At 41.0% G+C, this 24,052-nt stretch overlaps 1 protein-coding gene across 2 annotated transcripts in view; it reads left to right on the forward strand.

The window, feature by feature from the left end:
- The window catches only part of LOC135218377 (RNA cytidine acetyltransferase-like), a 558,384-nt gene that overhangs the window by 302,737 nt on the left and 231,595 nt on the right, over positions 1 to 24,052 (forward strand). The window lies entirely within an intron of this gene.

The following is a 24,052-nucleotide window of genomic DNA, read 5'->3' on the forward strand; positions in this document are numbered from 1 at the left end:
GCTTGAAGAATCTGTTGCTTTCGTCGTCGTTGACTTCTGATATGATACATTATTCGTTATTCTTCAGAAGACGTTGAAGAGTATTTGTTGTTTTCTGAAGTCGCTCACTAAACGATGATACAAAAGTTGCTTGAAGAATCTGTTGCTTTCGTCGTCGTTGACTTCTGATATGATACATTATTCGTTATTCTTCGGAAGACGTTGAAGAGTTCTTCTTGGATTCTGCCACCAATGAAAGGACTGTTGCCTTGTATAATAAGGCGCCCTATGAGGTAATGTTAGACTTGCGATAATCTTACGCTAAGTCGGTTGGTTATGCACTTCCATACTCATTGGAGTGTCTTGTGGTTTTATGATAACTTTCGAAGTCGGTATCTTCTTTCGTTATGACAACGATGTGTTAAACTCATGATGATATCTTCTTTCTGATGTGAGGTTTCTAGTAGCACAAAGTATAAAAAATACATATATTCTTCTGAGATTACATGATGAAAATATTTCAGATAGGATTGTACTGGTCTTCTAATGACGATGGCTTGATCGCTTCTGCCAATGATGATGGCTAACTCTATTCTGACTACCATCTCGTTTACAAATCATAAAGGAAGCAGACAGTAGCTCGAACATACGAACATACACACAGATGACATAGTTACAAATCACGTAGGCCGATTGAATTATAGGTCGCGGTAGTTGTCTCAAGCAGGAAGCTTGGACAAATGTTTTCAAACCAAATGAATGACTACAGGTGACGGCATGTCATCTTAGCCTACTTTATTGTATACGTCATCTTAGCATACTTTATCGTCTCTGGTCTGATCACATTCCTGCAAGCAATCTGGTTGAGCTCTTTAGTTTTTAGTTTTTTTTATGTAAACTACATATTTTTATTATGTAACACTTACATATATGCCTGCTTTTTCAGTGTTCCTGAAACGACTCAGGCAAACGTCATCAAACTGCGCAAGCATACAACCTGTGTCCAAACAAACCTTTTTGGGGGTGTTCTCTATTTTCTACAAATGACTGCACCTTATGAAAAGCAACTAGAGCATCCTTAATTTCTGCCGTTGTCATATGTTTGTCCTCCTCCTCCTCGCCGCTGCTAGAGAACTCTTCTTGAACTATGTTATGTTGCATGGCCTCCAACTCCTTCAGGTCATCCGTCGTAAACTCCTCTTGGTGCTCCTCGAGAAAGTTATTGATGTCGTCCTCGTCGACGACCAGCCCCATGGACTGCCGAGAGCAACAATCTCGTCAAGATCTGGTTGCGAAACAGTTTCAGGATCGTCAACTGTTTTTGAATCTGCACCAGCTTCGCCTACGTCGAATCCCTCAAAGTCTCGGGCGGATACAGCATCAGGCGAGATTTTCCTCCACGAAAAATTCAAGGTTCGTCTCGAAACCTCCTGCCAAGCTTGATTGATGAGTCGGATGCATATGACAGTGTCGAAATGCTCCTTCCAAAATTCACGCAAGGTGAGGTTTGTGGTATCGGTGATGTCGAAACATCTCTTCAAAAGATGTTTTGTATACAGCTTCTTGAAGTTCGATATCACTTGCTGGTCCCTGGGCTGGAGGAGAGGGGTGATGTTAGGCGGAAGATAAAGAACCGTGAAGAAAGAATACTCCGCTAGGATATCTTCCCCGAGGCCAGGAGGGTGGGGAGGGGCATTGTCCAACAACAGCAGACATTTCAGAAGGAGGTGCTCGTCTTCCAAGAATTTCTTCACTGTCAGGCCGAAACACAGATTTACCCACTCGGTGAACAAAAGTCTCGTTACCCAGGCTTTCGCATTAGCCCTCCACATCACTGGAAGCTTCTCCTTTAGCACTTTGTGGGCCTTGAAGGCTCGAGGAGTCTCCGAATGATAGACAAGTAGGGTCTTCACCTTGCAATCCCCACTGGCGTTCGAACAAAGTGTGCGCGTAAGCCTGTCTTTCATAGGCTTATGCCCGGTAGCTTCTTCTCTTCCTTCGTGATGTACGTCCGACGAGGCATTTTTTCCAAAAAAGGCCAGTCTCATCACAGTTGAAGACTTGCTGAGAACTGTAGCCTTCGTTGATCGTCATCTTGTCGAACATCTTAATAAAGGCTTCGGCCGCTTTCATGTCCGAGCTGGCAGCCTCCCCATGCTGCACCACCAAATGGATGCCAGTCCGATTCCAGAATATTTCAAACCACACATGAGAAGCCTTGAAGTCTGGGGTTGGTGTCGATCTCCCTTCTCCTCCATCGTCTTCGGCCTGGGCAATCAAATTGCGGAAAATAACGCTGGCCTTATGGGAGATTGCCGTCTCCGTTATCGTATCGCCAGTGATTTCTTTTTGGGGTTCCCTTTTTTTTATCCATGACAAGAACGAGCCTCTCCATCTCATCGTGCACGTGGCACCTCTTGTTAGACAAAATAGTCACGCCCTTGGAAGGTGTAGCTGCTTTGATTGATGGCTTCCTTCTGCTTAAGAATGGTGCCTATCATTGACGGATTTCGGCCGTATTCCTTAGCGATCACACTCAACCGCATGCCAGCTTCATACTTTTTAATGATCTCCATCTATGTCTCCATAGAAAGATTCCTCTTCTTTTCGTGAACTTCAGCAACTTTCTTGGGACCCATGACTATTATATACTTTACGTAATTAAGTTATGTAGTATACTAATTTAGTTCTCACACAACACGATAAAGTAGTACAACGAAATCACTAACACGAATTTACGTTAACAAACGAAATCGTATATGTGAACGAACGAATTCCACGTGCGTACACAAACGCTGGTGCGAAGCAGTGAGCGAAGGATGGCCTTTTACGTAGAGCATGATGGGGGATGACAGATGTCTGACCAATAGGAGAGCAGGATCTTATGGCGGTGACTAGCATCATGACCAATGGGTAGAGGTGGGAGGATGGTGGCGAGTCTGTTGAGTTGGCAGCACGCGAGTTTTAAAATTGTTCTCGACGGCCCGGTGAATCTGGGACCTCGGGTTACAGACAACAACCTTACATAACCTGAATTATTTTTTGTATGTAGAGCCAAAAAAATCTTCGTATTTGCTTTTGTAACTTGAATTTTTCGTAAGCTGGGACTTTCTGATGTTGAGGTACCACTGTATTTTAAAGTAAATCTTACATTTTATTATTATAAATACGTATGTACTGCATAACTTAGTCATGTACTATGTGAAAATAGTCCATTCCCCCCATAAGTATTCAGTCATGCACATTTTCTTTCAAACAGGTACTATTTAAGACGTCCAGTTTTCTTTTTACGAGGGAAACAATTGTATGTACATAAAATCACAAGAGAGAGAGTATCAGGACCCTCCTCAAAGGGCTATCTTTCATACACCAAAAAAGCAATTAATTATAACTGGTGTTCTCCAAAGTTAGAGTCACAATAAGTGAAGTAACAGACAGTGTGCAAATATTAACTGAGGGGGATACAAATACCACAAGTAAAAAATATTATAAGATATTTACAAACACAACACAGATAGAAATGATTGCTGGAACCTCTACAAATACAAAAATATATGAATATCAATCACACAGAATATGAATACAACAATAAATAAAACACCCACACTATTAATTAAAGAACCAAAACAGACATTCTCTAAAATAAGGGGGTCCCAAAAAAAGGAGAAAATAATGGCCAGACAGAAGGCCTAACAATTAACAAAACTAAGATAGCCTAACAAATGTTAAGTGGCTACTAAGAATTTTAGTCCCCACTGAGATTCTTTTAAGAGGAACTGTCTTGATCCAGTATGATGTATGTGGGAGTCAAAGAAATGGGAAGGTATGCTCTGCTATTTTCCAAATATCTGCAGAGTAAAGCCTGACCTCCTCAAGATAGATCCACGTCTCTCCAGATGTCACAAAAATTAAAGACTTTATACCTGCTCACAGAGAGGTCCCCCAGGTAAATACTGGCCAAAGGCTTCAGCAAGATGAAGCAGCAGCGTTGCACTTAAGTTTCAGGGATAAAGTGAAGTAAAATATTTGTAGAATAAGGGAGCAAACTTGCTGTAATCCATAAGTTGTGGTACCAACCGGAAGGCCAGAACTAAACTCCCACACCTGGGTACAGGGACTTCCAAAGTCACCTCGGAATACTCCAAGGAAACCGAAAACAGGACTCTGAGAATAAACAGGCCAAGGATCATAAACAGGAATGGTAACTCTTAATAATGTGGAGGAAGAAAACTCAAAACCCTGATGGGGATACTATAATTAATGTCAAATTAGGGTAAACTAAAGATAGTGAACCAAAACAAAAACAAAAAAAAAGGAAATGGCAAAGTTTTAACACACACAAAGAGAGAGAGAGAGAGAGAGAGAGAGAGAGAGAGAGAGAGAGAGAGAGAGAGAGAGAGAGAGAGAGAGAGAGCAAAATATGTATGATAATTTTTAAAAAATTGTTTACACTAGTACAAAATATGTAAACAGGGTACTCACCAGTGATGAATGTTGATTAAAGATGATGATGAATTAGCTGTGCAGTCCAATGAGTGACAATGAAGATATGACTGGACAGCTAGCAAAGGAGTTACATCTCCTCTGAGGGCCCCTCTTCAGCTTCAGGTGCTGCTTTGGGAGGCACTGACTCAGGCGATTTGGGAGACACTTTTTCAGGCAATTCATTGGGCACTACTTCAGGCGATTCGGGAGGCTTTGAATGTTCTTTCTTGTGTGTGATGAACATTGTGATTGGCAGCTGCTGTTGTTGTTTCTTCATGGTGGCGAGGGCTTGATTATAGGGCTAGTAGATTTCATCAGTTCTTCCAAGTCATGGTCTGTCAGGGTGTCAGAGAGGGCATCAGTGAGGGTGCCGACTTCATCCTCGGTGACATCGTCAAAGCCCTCACCAACTAGAATTTCTGCTGAATGCTGGATTTCCTGAGGAGGGAAACTAGTATAATTATGGACACAGTCTGGCCACAACTTAGTCCAACACGCATTCAGGGTCTCTTTCTTCAGCGACCTGTGGATGACAGACAGACACGTGGCAATCGTGAATTTACGCCAATAGGCTTTCAGAGTAAATTCACTGTCACGGTCCATTGCATCAACAAGGTGCTCGAGAGGTGGTGTTGGGAAGGAGGAACTCGAACTGGACTCCCTTGTAATAAAGATCGAGAGGGTGGCCACCAGCATTGTCTGTCATGAGCAAGACCTTGAGCTTGATGTCCAAATTGGCCAGGTATTGCCTAATTTGAGGAATGAAGGTCTGGTGGAACCAGTACTCTGTAAGGACTTTGGTGATCCAGGCCTTGGGATTATGCATCCAGAAGACAGGCAGTAACGCCTTGTTCTTATTCTTGAGCGACCTGGGATTTACAGGCTTGTAAATGAGGCCTGGTTTCAGCATAAAGCCAGCCACATTCCTGCACAGGAGGGTCAACCTGTATTTTTGTGCCTTGTATCTGGAGGCTTTAGCTTCATCCTTCATAAGGTACGTCTGGGATGGCATCTTCTTCCAGAACAGGCCAGTTTTGTCCATATTGAACACCTGTTCTGGGCAGTATCCTTCCTCCTGCAGGATTTTCTTGAAGGCCCCCGGATTTTTCGTAGCCTCTTCTTTGTTGGTAGATACAGCTTCCCCATGTAGGGAAACAGACTTTAGGTGGAACCTTTTCTGAAACCAGTGGAACCATCCTTTGCTCGCATGAAAACCTTGGGGAGCTGAGGACAGTCCCAGTTGTGACTTTTCTTCTTCCTCTTCCTCCTCAAGAGCTGGTTCATCAAAGCCCAAGAATTCCAATTCCCCTTCTTCATCGCCTTCCTGTGCCTCTAGTAGACTTCTTTGGCTTCCGCTTCCTTGCCACCTTGTGTAGCAGTTGATAGCTGCTGGTAGAGCTGTCATGCTTTTTCATGTATGATCTTGGAGGCAAGGGGTACATTCTATTTCCTGCAGCCCTTGATCCAGAACGCGAGTGCAGATTCCATTTTCACAATTGTTTTGTCTCTCATTGTGGACACAGCCTTTGTTGTACCATAGTATGTCATGCTAACACTTTCTTATTTCACTTTCTTTTTACTTTATATATTTCACTGCTCTCATTGCCATTAAAATGGCGGCCAACTGCGTATATCTCACTGTGCTCTCATTGACATTAAAATGGCGGCCGACCTTGGAGTAAATTTTGCCCTCCTTCAACATATCAAGAAGTTTCACCATCTTGTTGAGCTTCATTATGGGCTTCTTTCTTTTAGTTTCTTTGCCAGAAGCCTTAGAAGGAGTAGGGCACTTTTTAGGGGCCATTTTTGGCATGATGTACATGGATATTGGCTGATATGTGAATACACTGCTTTGTGTATACATTTGTGTACATCGGTAACTTTCTACGCAATGAAACTGATCAAGGAGATGTGCGTTGTACCCACAATTCCATCTTTGCGAGATGGGCTCGGGTTTCAATTAATCAATGCCAAGTGTACAGCCAATGAGTGACAAGGAAAATAAATGCTGCTCCTGGATTGGCTGCTGTGCAGACAACAGCCAATAACGTGTCAAATATCATTTTGTTTAGGTACTGCTCTTAGAAGGTGTTGAGGTGTCATAAGATCTGTTTATCTGCGGAAAGTTGGCTTGGGTGAAGGATCTTTTAAGAAAACCAATTATGTTATTGAAATTTTGCTGTGTTTACATAACTTATTACAGAACTGTAATATTTGAAAATTAGTAAATCTTTTTTCATCATAAAAATGTATTTAGTCACGAAAATATACTTAATACAGGCATACCCCTACATACGAAAATCCTTACATACGAAAAATCCAGGTTACGAAGGCTAAAATGAAGATTTTTTTGCTTCTGTGTAAGAAAATAATTCAGGTTGCAAAAGAGTGTATGTACCATAAAGTCCGAGATTTGCCCAGGCTGCTGAGAACAATTTTAAAACTTGCGCGCCACCAACTCAGTAGACTCGCTACCATCTTTCCACTCTCCCATTGGTTCCTGATGCTAGTCACTGCTGTAAGATCCTGCTCTCCTATTGGTCAGCATCTGCCCCATCATGCCTCTATGTAAAAGCGTTCCTTGACCATTTCGTTGCAGCAGTGTTATTGTAAACACCTGGAATTCATTCGGTCACATAGATTTCGTTTGTTAACGTAAATTTGTGTTAGTGATTTCGCTTTCGTTGTATTACTGTATGTTACTTTATTGCGTGGTGTGTGAACTTAATTATTTAAGTTATTAGCCATGGGTCCCAAGAATGTTGCTGAAGTTCACAGAAAGAAGAGGATGCTTTCTATGGAGACAAAGATGGGGATAATCAAGAAGTGTTAATGTTTTCTGCCACATTGCTAATGTGTTTTGTAAAGTTTAGTGTTAATGTTTTCTGCCATTATTTAATGTTTCGTAAAGTTAAGTGTTCATGTTTTCTGCCATTTGTCCTCCTCCTCTGTCGCCACTTTTGGACATCGCCTCACTCGAAAGGTAAGGTTCCACATTTTACTACATACGTACGTATATGTACGTACAGTATTTCTTGTACCCTGTACACTAATACATATACTTTATTTACAGATACAGTCATGGTTATGTTAGGTACTGAATGGTCGAAATTGTTGTATTTCATTCTTTATTGGTCAATTTAGTTTTATTATAAAATTTACTGTGGTGTTTTTGTAGGGCTTGGAACGAATTAGGCAATTTACATGTAAAACGTAGTTCTAGATACGAAAAAATCAGGTTATAAAGGCCACTTCGGAACGGATTCATTTCGTAACCTGAGGCACTACTGTACTTGTGCATGAAAAATATGTATTGTGTGCATGAAAAATATGTACTGTGTGCATGAAAAATATGTACTGTGTGGCACAGACAGAAACATACATACCCTGCTATATTCCTGTTGTCTTACGTATTTTAGATATGGTCTGCGTACTTTTAGTACCATCCTAAAACCCTTTATGTACGTACATATCATATTTAGAAATCATCCTAAAGCATTTCATAAATTGTATAGTCTGCACAAAATCTCAATGTGTATCCAATTGACCTACTATGTATGTACGTAAGTTCAATGGTCTCTCTTCCGCGTTTTTTTCCTGTGCAGTTTACACTACTACATACAAAGAATTATTCTTTAAAATGTCCTCTAAATGTTTTGCTTCTCCTAAGGCTTCTGGCAAAGAGCCTAAGGGTCAGAGGCCCGTACAGTACAGTAATGATTGCTGAGGAGAAAACACACATGTCAAGTCATGTTATGAGAGGGCAGAAGTTGTGGAGATGTAGCAGCCCATTACCGCATGATTGAAAGTGCAGTCGCCTGCCTTGAAATCGAATATGAGCAAGGCAAAATACTTGGGAGGCCATTCTTGGACAAGAACTCGCCTCCCCCTTTAGTAATGCTATCCCATCAATGGACCAGGCCTTTGAGAAATTTCCTGGTCTCTACAATTTGATCAGGGATGTCAGGGAGGTACAAACAACAGTCAAGGCATGGGATAGAAATAAAGAAATTGCCACAACTTTCATCAATGCTATAAATAAAATAGTGAAGCCCTATCTTGACTTGTTTGTACAAATGTACAATTACCTCAAGATGGTGGTGCCTCCTGAAATCCCTGACGAAGGGCCTCCTGAAGAAGGTGACGAGATGCCCTCAGAGGATCTGTAACTCCTCTACATTACTGTGCAGTCTGTCTTAATCCTCATTTATCAGGCTGCTATCATATCATCATCATTTATAATCAACATTAATCACAAGTAAGTGTTGTATGATTTGATATTATTATATACACATATTATACAGTAAATAACATGAAAATACAGAATATTGCTGTACAAAAAAATTTACATCCTTGTGGGGACTACAAATAATTTTAGATACGTTCCACAGAGAAAACTGGAGATGGGCGAGTCCTTCCGCGAATAATTTTTAGATAAGTTCCAAAAGAGAAATCTGCGAAAGGGTGAGTATGCAAATCCAGAGAACGAGAATGTGAGGGGCCCACTTAATTCTGTCAATTACAAAACTTTGGTCACATTCTTTCTAGCATCTAATAAATCTAGCATACTTATTGGATTATTTCATTAAGTACAAAATATTTATATGTTTACAGGACTGAGACACGTCTGATAAGTAACAAAATTAAAAGGTTATTATATATATATAATATATATATAAACAAGCTGTTAATTGAAAAAATGCAAGATTAGTACAGCACTTATAGTACCTCTCAATCTAATTCATGCCTAATAATAATTATTATGGCCTTATAGTAGAAGGAAAACTAAAAGAAAGGACAGGAAAAGAATGCTGGCTTAGCAACGCAGCAAAAGAACCTGTAAAAAAAAAAAATAGGATGTAAAACGCCCACTGCTGCTTTAGGCCATGTTCTTCACATAAATTTGCTGAAAACTATTTATTGCACAAGCAAAGGAAGGGTATGAATGAATTAAATAGATCAACAATGGAATGTACAGTAAAAGATATTAAACAAAAGCAATTTTGTAGCAAAAAAATGCTGGCTTAGCCTTGTGCTAGTCTTGATTATGTACTACTCTCAAGAATGTAGCAAAAACCATCGCTGCCTTGTATTACACAACCTGTACAGCAGTTTGCTGAAAACTATTCAATGCACAAGCAGATTGCAATAGAAGGAGTGAAATAAATTATTTGACAATAAAACAAAAAATTGAGATACAAAAGGCAATCCTGTAACGACAGGCCAAGTCAGGGCATCTCTCTATGAGGTGTAGACCAGTCAGGAGACACACAATGTGAGACAACCAGCCACTGGGAGTTTGGAAATTCTTGTGCAGATGCATTATGATGAGCCACTTTTGCTGATTTATCTTCTAATACAGAAGGCTGAAGTGACCACGCTGTGGTAGGGGTGTAAGAATACTACCACCGTAGGTCCTGCATGTTGTAAAAGGCAACTAAAAGGACAGCTGCTGCCTTGCAGTCTTACTTTTTTAGTAAAAGGCTAAGCCCACTGCCTATAACTGTGGAAACTGCTGCCTTGCAGTCTTACTTTTTAGTAAAATGCTAGGCCCACCACCAATAACTGGAAACTGCAGCCTTGCTTTCTTACTCTTTAGTAAAAGGCTAGGCCTACTGCCAATAACTGTGGAAACTTCTGCCTTGCAGTTTAACTTTTTAGTAAAAGGCTAGCCCCACTGCCTATAACTGGAAATGCTGCCTTGCGGTTTACTTTTTTAGTAAAAAGGTTAGGCCCACTGCCAATAACTGTGAAACTGCTGCATTCGTCTTACTTTTTAGAAAGGCTAGGCCCACTGCCAATAACTGTGGAAACTGCACCTTGCAGTCTTATTTTAGTAAAAGGTAGGCCCATGCCAATAACTGATCTGCTGCCTTGCAGGCTTATAGTAAATGGCTAGGCCCACTGCCAATTACTGTGGAAACTGCTGCCTTGCAGGTGGACTTTTTAATGAAAGGTGAGGCCCCCTGCCAATAACTGTAGTTGATGACAGCAAGGGCATGTGGTCGTAAAAAACCCTTTGCCAAATAATAAACCATGCCTAATTGTGAAGAAAGGCACATCAGGCAACCGACCCTTTAGTGTAGGGATAACTGTGGGAAACAAGAAGACAGAAGGCTGAAGTGTCTAGGGATTCATGGATAACTAAATACTTTTTATTGATTGCAATCAGGTCTGAATGGATAAAAATCATTTTATACAAATGCCAAAAGACAGTAAATGACAAATTTCCTACAAATCCCTTCTAGAAATTTAATTAGACTCTTCAACAATTCAAGTTTATCCAGTTTTAAAGTTTTTATGAATGTGCTTTGTTAGGTATAGTATTTTCATAAGAACAAAACTTTTGGTCTAGCTCTGAGAAAGTTTAGGATTTTTACTTGGTCGTGTGGTTGTACTGCCTTATATACTGATCAATTTCAGTAAAACATAATATAAGTTATGCCAGGCTGGCCAGGGTGTCAAATGTCTTGGAGATAATAGAAGCAGTAACACAAACTGGGTAGGAAAGAGTTTACAGTAGATGTAGCTTGTAAATCCCATACTGAGAGTTTAATCAAAATATTTTGGAAGATAGAACTCAAGCAAAGTTTAGAATACTTTAGCAGTATGGGTAGAGCACTAGTATTTTAGACTACAGAGGAGTCATCTGTCCTTTTGATGTGATGGTTAAGTGTTGAAGTTAACCCTTAAACGCCGAGCCGGTATTTCCGAAAGTGTCTCCCGTATGCCAGCGGCGTTTGGGAGTGAACGCCAAACCGGAAAAAAAGTTTTTAAAAAAAATCACAACACACATAGTTTTCAAGATTAAGAGTTCTTTTTTTGCTCCTTTTTTTGTCATTGCCTGGAGTGTAGTATGCAACCACCAGAAATGAAAAAAAAATATCATCATATATAAATATTGGAATATATGACAGAGTGAAAAAAAATTCATATATAATTATATACAAATTGCGCTGTGAGCAAAACGGTTAAAGCTAATGAGTTAATTACTTTTTCGTTGTATTGTACACTAAATTGCAATGATTTTGGTATATAAAAAATTGTAAAATGATCAAAGCAACACAGAGAAAATATTATCACAATATGATGCATGAATTTGTAACGCGCGGACGTAAAAAAAGTTCTTTTCAAAAATTCACCATAAATTGAAATATTGTGCTAGAGACTTCCCGTTTGTTGCAAAATGAAGGTAATTGATTGAATATTACTAGACTGTAAGTGTTGTAGCTTACAATTACAGTTTTCGACCATTTCGGTCGAGCTAAAGTTGACCAAAGGTCGATTTTTTTCTATTTATCGTGATTTATATGACAATATTTCAAAACTGATAAAAGCTACAACCATGAGTTAATTTTAGTTGTATTGTACATGAAATTGCGCACATTTTCATACATAAAACTTTATGTAACGGCTAATATAAAATGGCACAAACATTACGATAATCGGACTAAAGAATTTCTTATTTTTTTCGGCAAGAGTTACTACGCGGACGTAAGGAAGAAGGTTTTTAAAAAATTCACCATCAATCGAAATATTATGCTAGAGACTTCCAATTTGTTGCAAAATAAAGGTAAATGATTGAATATTACTAGAATGTAAGAGTTTTAGCTTACAATTACGTTTTTCGACCATTTTGGTCGAGTCAAAGTTGACCAAAAGGTTGAAATTTTGGCACTTATCGTTATTTATATGAAGATATTTCAAAACTAATAAAAGCTACAACCATGGGTTGTTTTTTGTTGTATTGTACATGAAATTGCACACATTTTCAAATATAAAACTTTATGTAACGGCTAATATAAAACGGTGCAAACATTACAACAATCGGACAAAAGAATTTCTGATTTTTTCGGCAGAGTTACTGCGCGGATGTAAGGAAAATGTTTTTTCAAAAATTCACCGTAAATCGAAATATTGTGCTAGAGACTTCCAATTTTTTGCAAAATGAAGGTAAATGATTGAATATTACTCGAATGTAAGAGTTTTATTTTACAATTGCGTTTTTCGACCATTTCGGTTGAGTCAAAGTTGACCGAAGGTTGATATTTTGGCACATCTTTATTTATATGAAAATATTTCAAAACTGATAAAAGCTACAACCATGGGTTGTTTTTGTTGTATTCTACATGAAATTGCACACATTTTCATATATAAAACTTTATGTAACGGCTAATATAAAACGGTGCAAGCATCATGACAATCCGACGAAAGAATTTCTGATTTTTTTGGCAATTACGGCGCAGACGTAAGGAAAAAGTTTTTTTTCAAAAATTCACCATAAATCAAAATATTGTGGCAGAGACTTCCAATTCGTTGCAAAATAAAAGTAAATGATTGAATATTACTAGAATGTAAGAGTTTTAGCTTAGAATTGCGTTTTTTTACCATTTCGGTCATAGTTGACCAAAGGTTGAAATTTTGGCACATTGGTATTTATGTGAAAATATTTCAAAACTGATAAAAGCTACAACCATGTGTTGTTTTTTTGTTGTATTCTACATGAAAGTGCACATATTTTCACATATCAAACTTTATGTAACAGCTAATATAAAACTGTGCAAACATTACGACAATCGGACGAAAGAATTTCTGATTTTTTCAGCAGTTACCGCGCAGACGTAAGGAGGAATTTTTTTTTCAAAAATTCACCAAAAATCGAAATATTTTGCTCGAGACTTCCAATTGTTGCAAAATGAAGGTAAATGATTGAATATTACTAGAATATAAGAGTTTTAGCTTACAATTGCGTTTTTCAACCATTTCGGTCAAGTCAAAGTTGACCGAAGGTTGAAATTTTTGCACTTATTGTTATTTATATAAACATTTTTCAAAACTGATAAAAGCTACAACCATGGGTTGTTTTTTGTTTTTCTGGGCTCAGTTCGTGTCGCTGCGCGAAATATCCCTTTAATCCATTATTTCTAAGGTAAATGCACTTACACATACCAGAGAATAAATAAAATAAAGAAAAGGTCAGTATAACTGACTCGCTCACCCTCCAAGAGGGCGTCGGTATGAACACTAGGGCGAGTGAGACCACTACCACGAACCTCTTACCAATAGAAATCTCCTACTACAAAACCCCCACAAGAGGGGAGCCGACCCACAGAGTGGGCAGCAACTACTACTACTCCATCCCATGCTGCCGACTGCTGCGCCTCTGGTGGCCATCCTTTTAAGTTAGCGCACTGTGTACACACGTACCCGCTTTTGCTCTTGTGTTTTTTGTGCCCCTTGCAAGGATTTTACTAGATATGGAGCGTTCAGCCATCGCAGCAGTTAAGTTAAGTAATCCGTTAATGTTTCTATTGGGTTTTTTCCAGCCTTGAGTCAGTATTTGCCGTTTTTTAGGTATAAATACTGCCTCTTGGTTGGAAGCATGGCGGCATTGTTCTGCCTCGTGGCGGGTTCGTTCTTGGTCTTCCATACCTAGAACCTTCCCTTGTTACCTTACGCTCTATTGATAGTTATCTTTATTATGTTAGGGGTCCAGCCTACTTGGTTTATATCATGCATGTATGTCTTCTTTACCTTGCGTAGGCTTCTTCCATCCAGACCCTAGCCACAGCTCTTAGTATCGGCCCCGGCTAGCTTTCAGTGGTAGACTTTCTTTCGGGTTAGTCGTACACTCCTGGATTTTTCCTCCTACTGTTTTACTTTCTTACTTTATTTTAATTTAATTTCAGTAATTATTTATTTTAGGTTAGCCTACGGCGTCTGGCATTTTACGTAGCCTAGGTCCTGTATTCATGGTCCCCATTGTATTGCTTCCTCTCATCAGTTCGGTGGCTTCTCTATAGCATCTCACTGATTAGTTGGTTGCTTGATCCTAGGCTATGGTTTTTGATGTGTTTTCTTATGTTACCGCTCCGTGGTCACCATGTGATCGCGAAGCAGCCAGGCGCCCGTCCAGTCACCCTACCCTCCTCCCGCTCTACCATAGAGCCAGGGGGGAGGGAGGTCTTTCCTCGCTCGCTCCGCATACCCGTGCCTGTCTCCCTCTCTCCCTAGGCGGAGGGAGTAAGGGAGGCTGGACAGACCCAGGACTGGACTTGACCGTTCTCTTGCTTCATGGTGCGCTGGGGTGACTAGGTAGGGGGATTGGCCGTCCCCCTCCGTTGTTACTCCGTTGCCCCGTTGTTTGCTCGAGTCTGTTTCGCCCTCTCGCTCCTCCCCGGATTGTTGGTGCTTTTTATCTTACCGGAGCTCCGTCAATCACGTGGAAGGTTGCTAGTTCACCCTTACGGGCGGACTTCAGGCGTACAGTTGGTCTTTCCTAACCATCCCGTCTCGCTGATACCGAGACACGAACACCGCCGCGCACCGGAATTATTCCGGTACTTAGTGCTATTAGGCTTAAGTGGTTTTGTGTTTATTTTAAGCTATCATAAGTTTAATTTAAGCTAGCCTAAGCCGAATCCCTCCCTTACCCACGTTGTCACACCGGACCTTTCCGGAGTTTTATAGCCTATTCAGGCGGTAAGGGAGGGGTTATGCCCAAAATTTTTTCGCGCTCCGGCATGCAGCGGAGTTCTATTAGCCTATTAGCCTGTAAGTGATGTCTTTTAGGGTACTCATGTATCTTTTCACTTACAGACCACCAACTGTGAGCATCCAGGATGCAACGCCATGCTCCAGGACCCCTGTGGACATGAAGTCTGCAGGTCCCACGCTCCATGCGCGACTCCGCACGGGAATCTGCAGGTCTGGTTCCACGAAACCTGCACCATATGTTACGATCTCGTGAGTCAGTTCTTAGACGGGGTAAGTATTCCCAACTCTGTTCGGTAATTCCAATAATGTTTTAGATCTTAAGTTTAATTTTAATCTTCTATTTTAAGCTTAAGCTCTTTTTATATTGGATGTTACATCCCCTATGTCTTTAGACTAAGCCTCTTATTACTTAAGTTTTAATCTTAAGTTTAAATTTAAAACTAATGAACGCCCTCTCTTCCAGGCTCCCGCCGTTAGAGATACCGCTCTGGCAACCCTGAGGGCTTGGGTCGGCGGATTCGGGAAGAACGCCGCCAAGGGACAGCCCTACATTCTAGAGAAGAGGTTGGCTGTCCTAATCTTCCCCGGCGGCAAGTCGACGGGTTACGTCGACCCGGCAGAGGCAGCCCCGACTATGGCGGCGATTCAACAACAGCTCGCCGCTTCGTTAAAGGAACCAGGCCAAGATATCTCGTCGGACGTCGCGACACTTGATTTAAATATAGAGCCCATGGTAGGTGTTGACGACCTGTTGGTCGAGGTAGGTACGTTGGACGCCCAAGGGCTTCCCTTGGGCGCCACTGGTCTTCTACTCCTGCTAATTCTCCAGCTTCCTTCCAAGGCTTTACAGGAGCTGAGCTCCTTTATACTTCTCCTGACGCTTCAGTAAGACCTAAGGTCAAGGGACAGACGGTTGTAAAAACCCTCAAACAGACGTCGTCGTCGTCCAAAAAGACTTCGTCGGCGTCAACGTCTCGTAAGTCTCCAGCTGCAAACCCCGGAGCAGAGAGGTCTAGAGCTTCTGTTTCAAGCTCCAAATCCTCAAAGAGCAGGTCTTCCAAGGAGAGGCCACGTACTCCGGCTGAGCCAGCAGTCTCTCCTCTCCCCTTGGTACCTGTTCCAAGTTACCCATCCACCTCCGCAGCAGCTCCGGTTTTGGATCCCAATGCTGGACTGTTGCAACACATGGGAGACTTGGTCGGCTCTCTGAGGAACAGCATGGAGCAGATGTTCTCCCGGTTGTCCGACAGGATTACGTCCCAGGACAACATCATCGCCGGACTTAACCAGGCCCCTCTAGCTACTCCCCCAGCTTTCGGCACCGGGTTACCTCAGCTCCCACCTCATGACTCTCTGCCTCCGTTCTCTATGAATAACCCCTGGAGAGTGGCGTCATACGCCCCTTTCCAGGACGGTCTTATTTCCATTCCGGAGTGTGGTACTCGAAGGATTGAGGACTTCGAGTTCTACCCGGAGGGTCTCCAACCACCGTTCATTGGCTACGCCAGACTCACTGACGCAGCCATGACTAGAGATGACAAAGTCCCTAAGGAGACAGTCCTCTACTCACGTGACCAGGCTCAAAGAGAATGGCTCAGGCGTTTAGAGGACATGGATTGTTCAAATACGAGAATTCAAGCCTTCAAGAGTCCCTTCACCATTTTTACGATGGAGGAGGGAACTCCCCTTCCCTTTCTCAGCAAAATAGCAACGGTCACTATTCCAGCGGCCCAGAAGGGGGAGTCGTTGCCACAGCTAAGGGAAGCAGATCCCACATCTCCTTTGCTCCCTTCACTCGGAGAACTGTGGGAAGATTTACCCAACACCTTCTCGGCGGGCAAACTCAAGCCAGACTGTGTTATGGATCAGTTTGGTGAGAAGCTGCCTAGGCTTCCGGACAGCCTCATTCAAGCTGAATTCGAGGCCAAGACTAGGCTAGCCAGGTCCATTAATACCATGGCGATGACAGAAGTAGCGACTATTCTTACGGCTCTTGACGCGCTCTTTAAGCTCTCACCAAGTCACTGACCCAAACAGTCCATTCTGACATGTTTGAGTTCGCTACAGCCAGAACTAACTGTCGGAAACATGTCCTCCAGGAAGCAACTATTCGTCACGAGCCGAATAAGTTGCTTTCATCCAACATCTGGGGGGCAGACCTCTTTCCTGATTCAATGGTAAAGGAGGTCCAGGCGGAAGCGACAAGGCTTAATCAAAGCCTTAAGGATCGTTGGGGTCTCACTGCAAAGAGACGCCAAGACCAATCAGCAAGAGGTAAGTCTCAAAGGAAACAAAAACGTTATCAGCCTTACCAGAAACAACAACAACGCTTCACCCAGGCTGTTTCGGCTGTTCCGTTGGTACAATCAGCCCAACCCTCTACTTCCAAGGCTCAATCACAGCCCATCTACGTGATTTCCCCCCAACCTCAACCTTCCACCTCCTACGCCGTCTCCCCAGCCTTCAACCAAGTGTTTGAAGGCCAGGCCTTTCAGCAATACGACCGCTTTGGCAGGGGAGGCAGAGGGAGGGGATCCTTTCGTCAGAGAGGATCAGGAAGGTCTCTCAACAGGGGAAAACACTTCCGGGGAGGCCGCGGAGGTCACTCAAACCAGCAGCAGTGAGAGCTCGAAGGTAGGAGGGAGGCTGTTTCTCTTCCGGCACCGGTGGGGATTCAGCAAGTGGGCACAAAGTATTGTGTCGAAAGGCCTGGGTTGGAGTTGGGTTGCGAATCCCCTCCACCCAGACCTTTCCTTCAACTTCCATCAAAAGAAATGACGGAGTATGCGGAGGACCTCCTTCAGAAAGGAGCAATAGCGAGAGTCAACAGATTAAAATTTCAAGGTCGCTTATTCAGCGTTCCAAAGAAAGGCTCACAAAAAAGAAGGGTAATCTTAGACTTGTCCCGCTTAAACTTGGCCATTCGCTGCGACAAGTTCAAAATGCTGACCATCTCGCAGGTGCGGACCTTACTTCCCCGTGGGGCCGTCACCACCTCTATCGATCTTACAGACGCATACTATCATATCCCTATTGCAAGACACTTTCGCCCTTATCTGGGCTTCAAGATAGGAGATCAAGCATTCTCCTTCAAGGTAGTTCCCTTCGGTCTGAACGTGGCACCCAGGGTGTTCACGAAGTTGGCGGAAGCAGTCGTCCAACAACTGAGGTCTCAAGGGATAATGGTAGTAGCGTATCTCGACGATTGGTTGATTTGGGCTCCAACAGTCGAGGAATGTCACAAAGCCACACTGAAAGTAATCCAGTTCCTAGAATATCTGGGATTCAAGATAGACAGGACAAAATCAAGACTCACTCCGGAGTCCAACTTTCAGTGGCTGGGCATTCAATGGAATCTATCCTCCCATACTCTGTCGATTCCATCAGCCAAGAGAAAGGAAATAGCGAAGTCAGTAAAGCAATTTCTAGAACACAAATTTGCTTCAAGAAGAAGCCAGGAAAGAATCCTGGGTTCCCTCCAATTTGCCTCAGTGACAAACATCTTGATGAAAGCCAAACTGAAAGACCTAACCAGAATCTGGCGCTCGCGAGCAAATGTCAGATCCAGGGACAAGTTGTCATCAGTCCCACAGATTCTACGGAATCGTCTACGCCCTTGGGCAAAAGTGAAGAACCTGTCAATATCTGTACCCCTTCAGTTTCCTCCTCCGGGGATTGCCATCCACACAGACGCTTCACTAAGCGGCTGGGGAGGATATTCTCAGTTCAAGAAGGTTCAAGGAACTTGGTCACCCCAGTTCCGCCGGCTTCACATAAACGTACTAGAAGCGATGGCAGTGTTCTTGACTCTGAAAAGGTTACGTCCGCCAAAGAACTCCCACATAAAGCTAGTTCTGGACAGCGCAGTGGTAGTCCATTGCATAAACAGGGGAGGCTCCAAATCACGACATCTGAATCATGTCATGGTAGCCATCTTCTCCCTGGCGGACAAGTTCAGTTGGCACCTCTCCTCCACCCATATAGCTGGAGTGAGAAACGTCATAGCAGATGCTCTATCCCGCTCAGTTCCTCTGGAGTCGGAATGGTCACTGGACAACAGTTCGTTCCAATGGATTCTCCGGAGGGTTCCAGGTCTACAAGTAGATCTATTCGCATCTCAAGCGAACCACAAACTACCATGTTATGTGGCCCCCAACCTGGACCCTCTGGCCTACGCCACGGACGCTCTGTCCATAGATTGGAACAACTGGGAGAAGATTTATGTCTTTCCTCCAGTGAATCTTCTCCTGAAGGTACTGAACAAACTCAGGACGTTCAAGGGTCAAGTAGCTCTAGTAGCCCCAGACTGGCCGAAGAGCAATTGGTACCCTCTGATTCTGGAACTGGGTCTTCGTCCTCTTCGAATTCCCAATCCCAGGCTCTCCCAGTCAGTACAAACGAAGACTGTGTTCGCTTCCTCAGGAATTCTCAAAACCCTAACTTTATGGACTTCATGAAGTTTGCGGCTAAAAAAGATGCAGATATTGATCCACAAAATATTCTTTTCTTGGAATCTGATAAAAGAGATTCAACTTTAAGACAGTACGATGCTGCAGTCAAAAAGTTGGCAACCTTCCTGAGAGAATCAGATATTAGAATCATGAAAATCAATTCAGCTATATCCTTTTTCAGATCTTTATTTGAAAAAGGCTTAGCAGCTAGCACTATTACGACAAACAAATCAGCCTTGAAAAAGATTTTTCAACTCGGGTTCAACATAGACTTGACAGATTCTTACTTCTCGTCTATTCCCAAGGCTTGTGCTAGACTTAGACCTTCAGTGAGGCCTACGTCAGTATCATGGTTCTTAAATGATGTTCTAAAGCTGGCTTCAGAAACTGACAATACGACATGTTCATTTATAATGCTCTTAAGAAAAACTCTATTTTTATTAAGCTTGGCTTCAGGAGCTCGAATTTCAGAACTGTCGGCGCTATCCAGAGATCCGAATCATATAGAATTTCTTCCCACAGGGGAAGTTCTACTTTCTCCGGAACGTAGCTTTTTAGCAAAGAATGAGGATCCTTTGATGAGGTGGGAACCGTGGAAGGTTATACCCCTTCCACAAGATGTTTCTCTTTGTCCAGTATCGACCTTACGAGCCTTTCTGTCCAGGACTTCCTCATCCTCGTCAGGTCCTCTCTTTAAGAGAGAAAAAGGTGGCACTTTATCTATTAAAGGTATCAGGCAACAGATCCTGTACTTTATTAAGCAAGCCAACCCTGATTCCTTCCCTAAAGCTCATGATGTCAGGGCAGTTGCCACCTCAATTAACTATTTCCAACACATGAATTTTGATGATTTAAAAAAGTATACTGGATGGAAATCGCCGACAGTATTTTAAGCGTCATTACTTAAAGTCCTTGGAAGCTCTGAAATTTTCAGCAGTTGCGGCGGGTAACATAGTTTCCCCCGACTCTGCTTAATCTTAAGTTGAAGATCCAGTTCTCCTTTCTACCTATCTCATTCAACAGTTTGTCTATACCTACCATGTTCATCTACGTCTACCTTGAGTCTTAGCTGCTCTTGTGATAGTACAGTGGGTGTCCCTTATTTTTTTGCTAGGGTCACCCACAATTGTTTGTATATTCTGTTCTCTATGATGTGGTCCCCTTATTTTTATGCTAGGGTGACACATCTACATTTGCAATGGTTACGGGTTTTGTATATTAAGACATATAAATTTATTTACTACATTATTGTCTAAGTTTGTTCAGAATCATTTTTATTATTATAATTGTTTTATTTACTTTTGTATATAATAACTATACACAGATGTTAAGTTCAACATATATTCCATGTAAGCCCTGTACATATATGTTAACTTTAAGGTAATTTTAAGTAATATTTTTCTAACCTGTAATTATGTTATATAATATTTTTTGGCAATTATAATACTTATTTTAAATTTTAGTGTTATTGAGACCTTATATATTTTCTTTTACAATCTTGTGCTATTCTCTGGTACGATTTCGCGCAGCGACACGAACTGAGCCCAGAAAAGGGATTTTGACGTAAGGAAAAATCTATTTCTGGGCGATTGGTTCGTGTCGCCCAGCGAAATCCCGCCCTACCCATCCCTGCGCTCAAGATTGTCTGCTAACTTCAGGATGGCCACCAGAGGCGCAGCAGTCAGCAGCATGGGATGGAGTAGTAGTAGTTGCTGCCCACTCTGTGGGTTGGCTCCCCTCTTGTGGGGGTTTTGTAGTAGGAGATTTCTATTGGTAAGAGGTTCGTGGTAGTGGTCTCACTCGCCCTAGTGTTCATACCGACGCCCTCTTGGAGGGTGAGCGAGTCAGTTATACTGACCTTTTCTTTATTTTATTTATTCTCTGGTATGTGTTAGTGCATTTACCTTAGAAATAATGGATTAAAGGGATATTTCGCTGGGCGACACGAACCAATCGCCCAGAAATAGATTTTTCCTTACATCAAAATCCCTTTATTCTACATGAAATTGCGCACATTTTCATATATAAAACTATGTAATGGCTAATATAAAATGGTGCAAAAATTATATCAAAGTGACGAAATAATTTCTGAAGAGTGTCGCTGATGTTTTTTAGTGCAAAAGAAATTTGCGCTTGCGCACTTGGGTAAAGCTTGTAAACAAAACATCAGCTTGATCCGTGAACTCCCAGCATCCCTCAAGGTGCATGATTCAAAAGTTTTTGCCAAATAAGCCTATAACTATTTTTCCGCGAATTTAAAGGAAAACATTTTTTGCATCTATCTATCATACTCAATTAAGTACCCAACAGACAATTTTTGTCGACGTTTAATACGTCCTATAGGCGTTTAACCCTTAGAGTGCGGCTGTCGCATGACAGACACTTGTTATAGAAGGGCGAACGTCAACACTGGTTTACCACCATAGAAAAATGTTTACCCTTAAAGTTATCTAACACCATCTATTGGCGGCATCACGAAACATAACAATAACAAAAGCACTCAATGTTTACGCCCAGCTGGGCAAGAGATGACTTGTATTTTGTTCATTTATTTGGTATAAATCCGTATGTTTTACGTATTAATGCATTTTTTGTGTGTTATGAATCAATACTGGTTGAAAGTAATATTTTGATAAGTTACCACAAGCTTATATAATAGTAAAATGAAGCAAATATATGGCCAGAATCTAAATGTCATTGTTTGACCCTCTAACCAGCTATTTAAATTTTCAGCCTTTTAATCGATGGTAAATGTACACAAATATATGAATGAGTAATTTATGTATGTTTTTATGTTAGGCTATATAAAGACTTATACGTACTTTTCTTCATATATATGTATATGTAAATCTTGCTGTGTAGGTTAGCTTAGTTTTTCAGCCTGGAAGTTTGAATAAGAATTACCATTTGATCAATGGTTAGTTACCACTGATCAAACAGTAACTCCGATCTTGTACCAATTTACATGGTTTTGCAAATGGATTGTTGGAAAGTTATTCAAAAAGGCCACTGATTGGTAAGAGGAGACTGGAATCACCATTATCAAACAGACTCACAGGCAGGCATTTCATTACTCAATTTGTAAACAAAAATAACATGCCTGATTGTATTGTTTGCATTATAAGTACTGACTGCTGCTTGAAGAAAAAAGGGCAGTGCAGAAGAAGACAAACAACATATCATTGTGAAACCTGTTCTAACAAACCACCTTTGCGCATTTTGCCATGCTTCAAAATGTACCATATTGTAAGCAAGTACAAAAAGACCTGTGAATGTAAAAAGCTATACAAAAACAGTGGATAGCTGAAGTTTTGTTTTGAAAGGTTCCCAAATGAAAATATCCATTTCGTTGGAGAAGAGATTTTTTTTCATATATAATGCACTAAATACTTTTTAATTTCATTCCTGTCTTTATATCATATATAAAAGGTTCTCAATGTTATTTTCGTATAATATAAATTGAACTGTATAAAATGAAAGTTATATTGCAAATTCTTTTCCAGTTTCTTTCAACACTAGAAAATCTCAAAAAAGCGATATGTAAAAGATACCTATCTTACCAAAGAAAATATTTTTTTGTGTAGAGTTATTTATCAAGAAATGGTTGCAAATTCAATCCACATGCCCTTTCTTTAGTTTTAGCCCCCCAAACAAAATGCTGAGTCAAGAATTGTGTATAATTCACTCCAAAGGTTTTTTTTATTTGCTTTTTTTTACCATTTTTCTAAAATAACAGTATTTTTCAGACTTTGATCATGATAAAAATAGTGCCAGATATGGAAAATATAGGTCCTATTCTTATAACAAGAGGTATATGAAGGCAATTGGAGCATTTTCATTTTTTATGAAGTTTTACACACCCAGGAGGGGAAATTCCAAATGCCTATTGACGCAGTCTAAGGGTTAAGGGTTAAAATAGGACAAAATAGGTAGAGTTTGCGGACATATAACTTGAGCAGTGGGTATTTCTATTTAAGCATTCCGTATCATTCGTCCCTGCGAATACGAAAGCCACCAGGATTTGGGGCGTCAAGTGTATTTCGCTGTGTTTAGTACAAGCCCCTGGGGGTTAATTACAGTCGTCCGAATAAATATTACTTAAAATTCTTGTTCAGGAGGTAAAACTGCATAGAAAAACCACAACTGCTGAATAGTAATACAGATCTACCAAGTAGTGTAGAGATGTGATCAGCATAGGTGCCATGTCAGATTTTTCAAGAATAAATAAAACTGGAAGATCAGAAATACTGAATAATGGAGGAAAGAGTTTGCTGATAAAAAAAAAATTTTTTTTGTGTGAAGTAAGATTAGGATGTCAGATTTTCTGTTATTGTGAAAAAAGGTTTTTCATAGTAAAGAAGCACAGTATTCCTAGTGAATATGAAAAAAACATGGGTAGCAAGAGAAGGGGCACCAAAAATGATGTAAGTTGCCTATGTTTGTAGTAACATTTAATTTTCAGAGATGTAATTTTTATAGGGAGTACTGCGCTAGATTTTTGGTTTTAGATTGTTAATTTTATATTTCATACATCTGGTATGCTTGCCTATGCCATGATGAAATAATTGTGGGGATAAGAAACCCTTTGGATTTTAATTCTTTTCATACTCCTAGACCTGTCAAATGAATTTCTTTGTATA

The sequence above is a fragment of the Macrobrachium nipponense genome, chromosome 9 (genome assembly GCF_015104395.2).
Source record: "Macrobrachium nipponense isolate FS-2020 chromosome 9, ASM1510439v2, whole genome shotgun sequence".
In the NCBI taxonomy this organism is placed as follows: Eukaryota; Metazoa; Arthropoda; class Malacostraca; order Decapoda; family Palaemonidae; genus Macrobrachium; species Macrobrachium nipponense.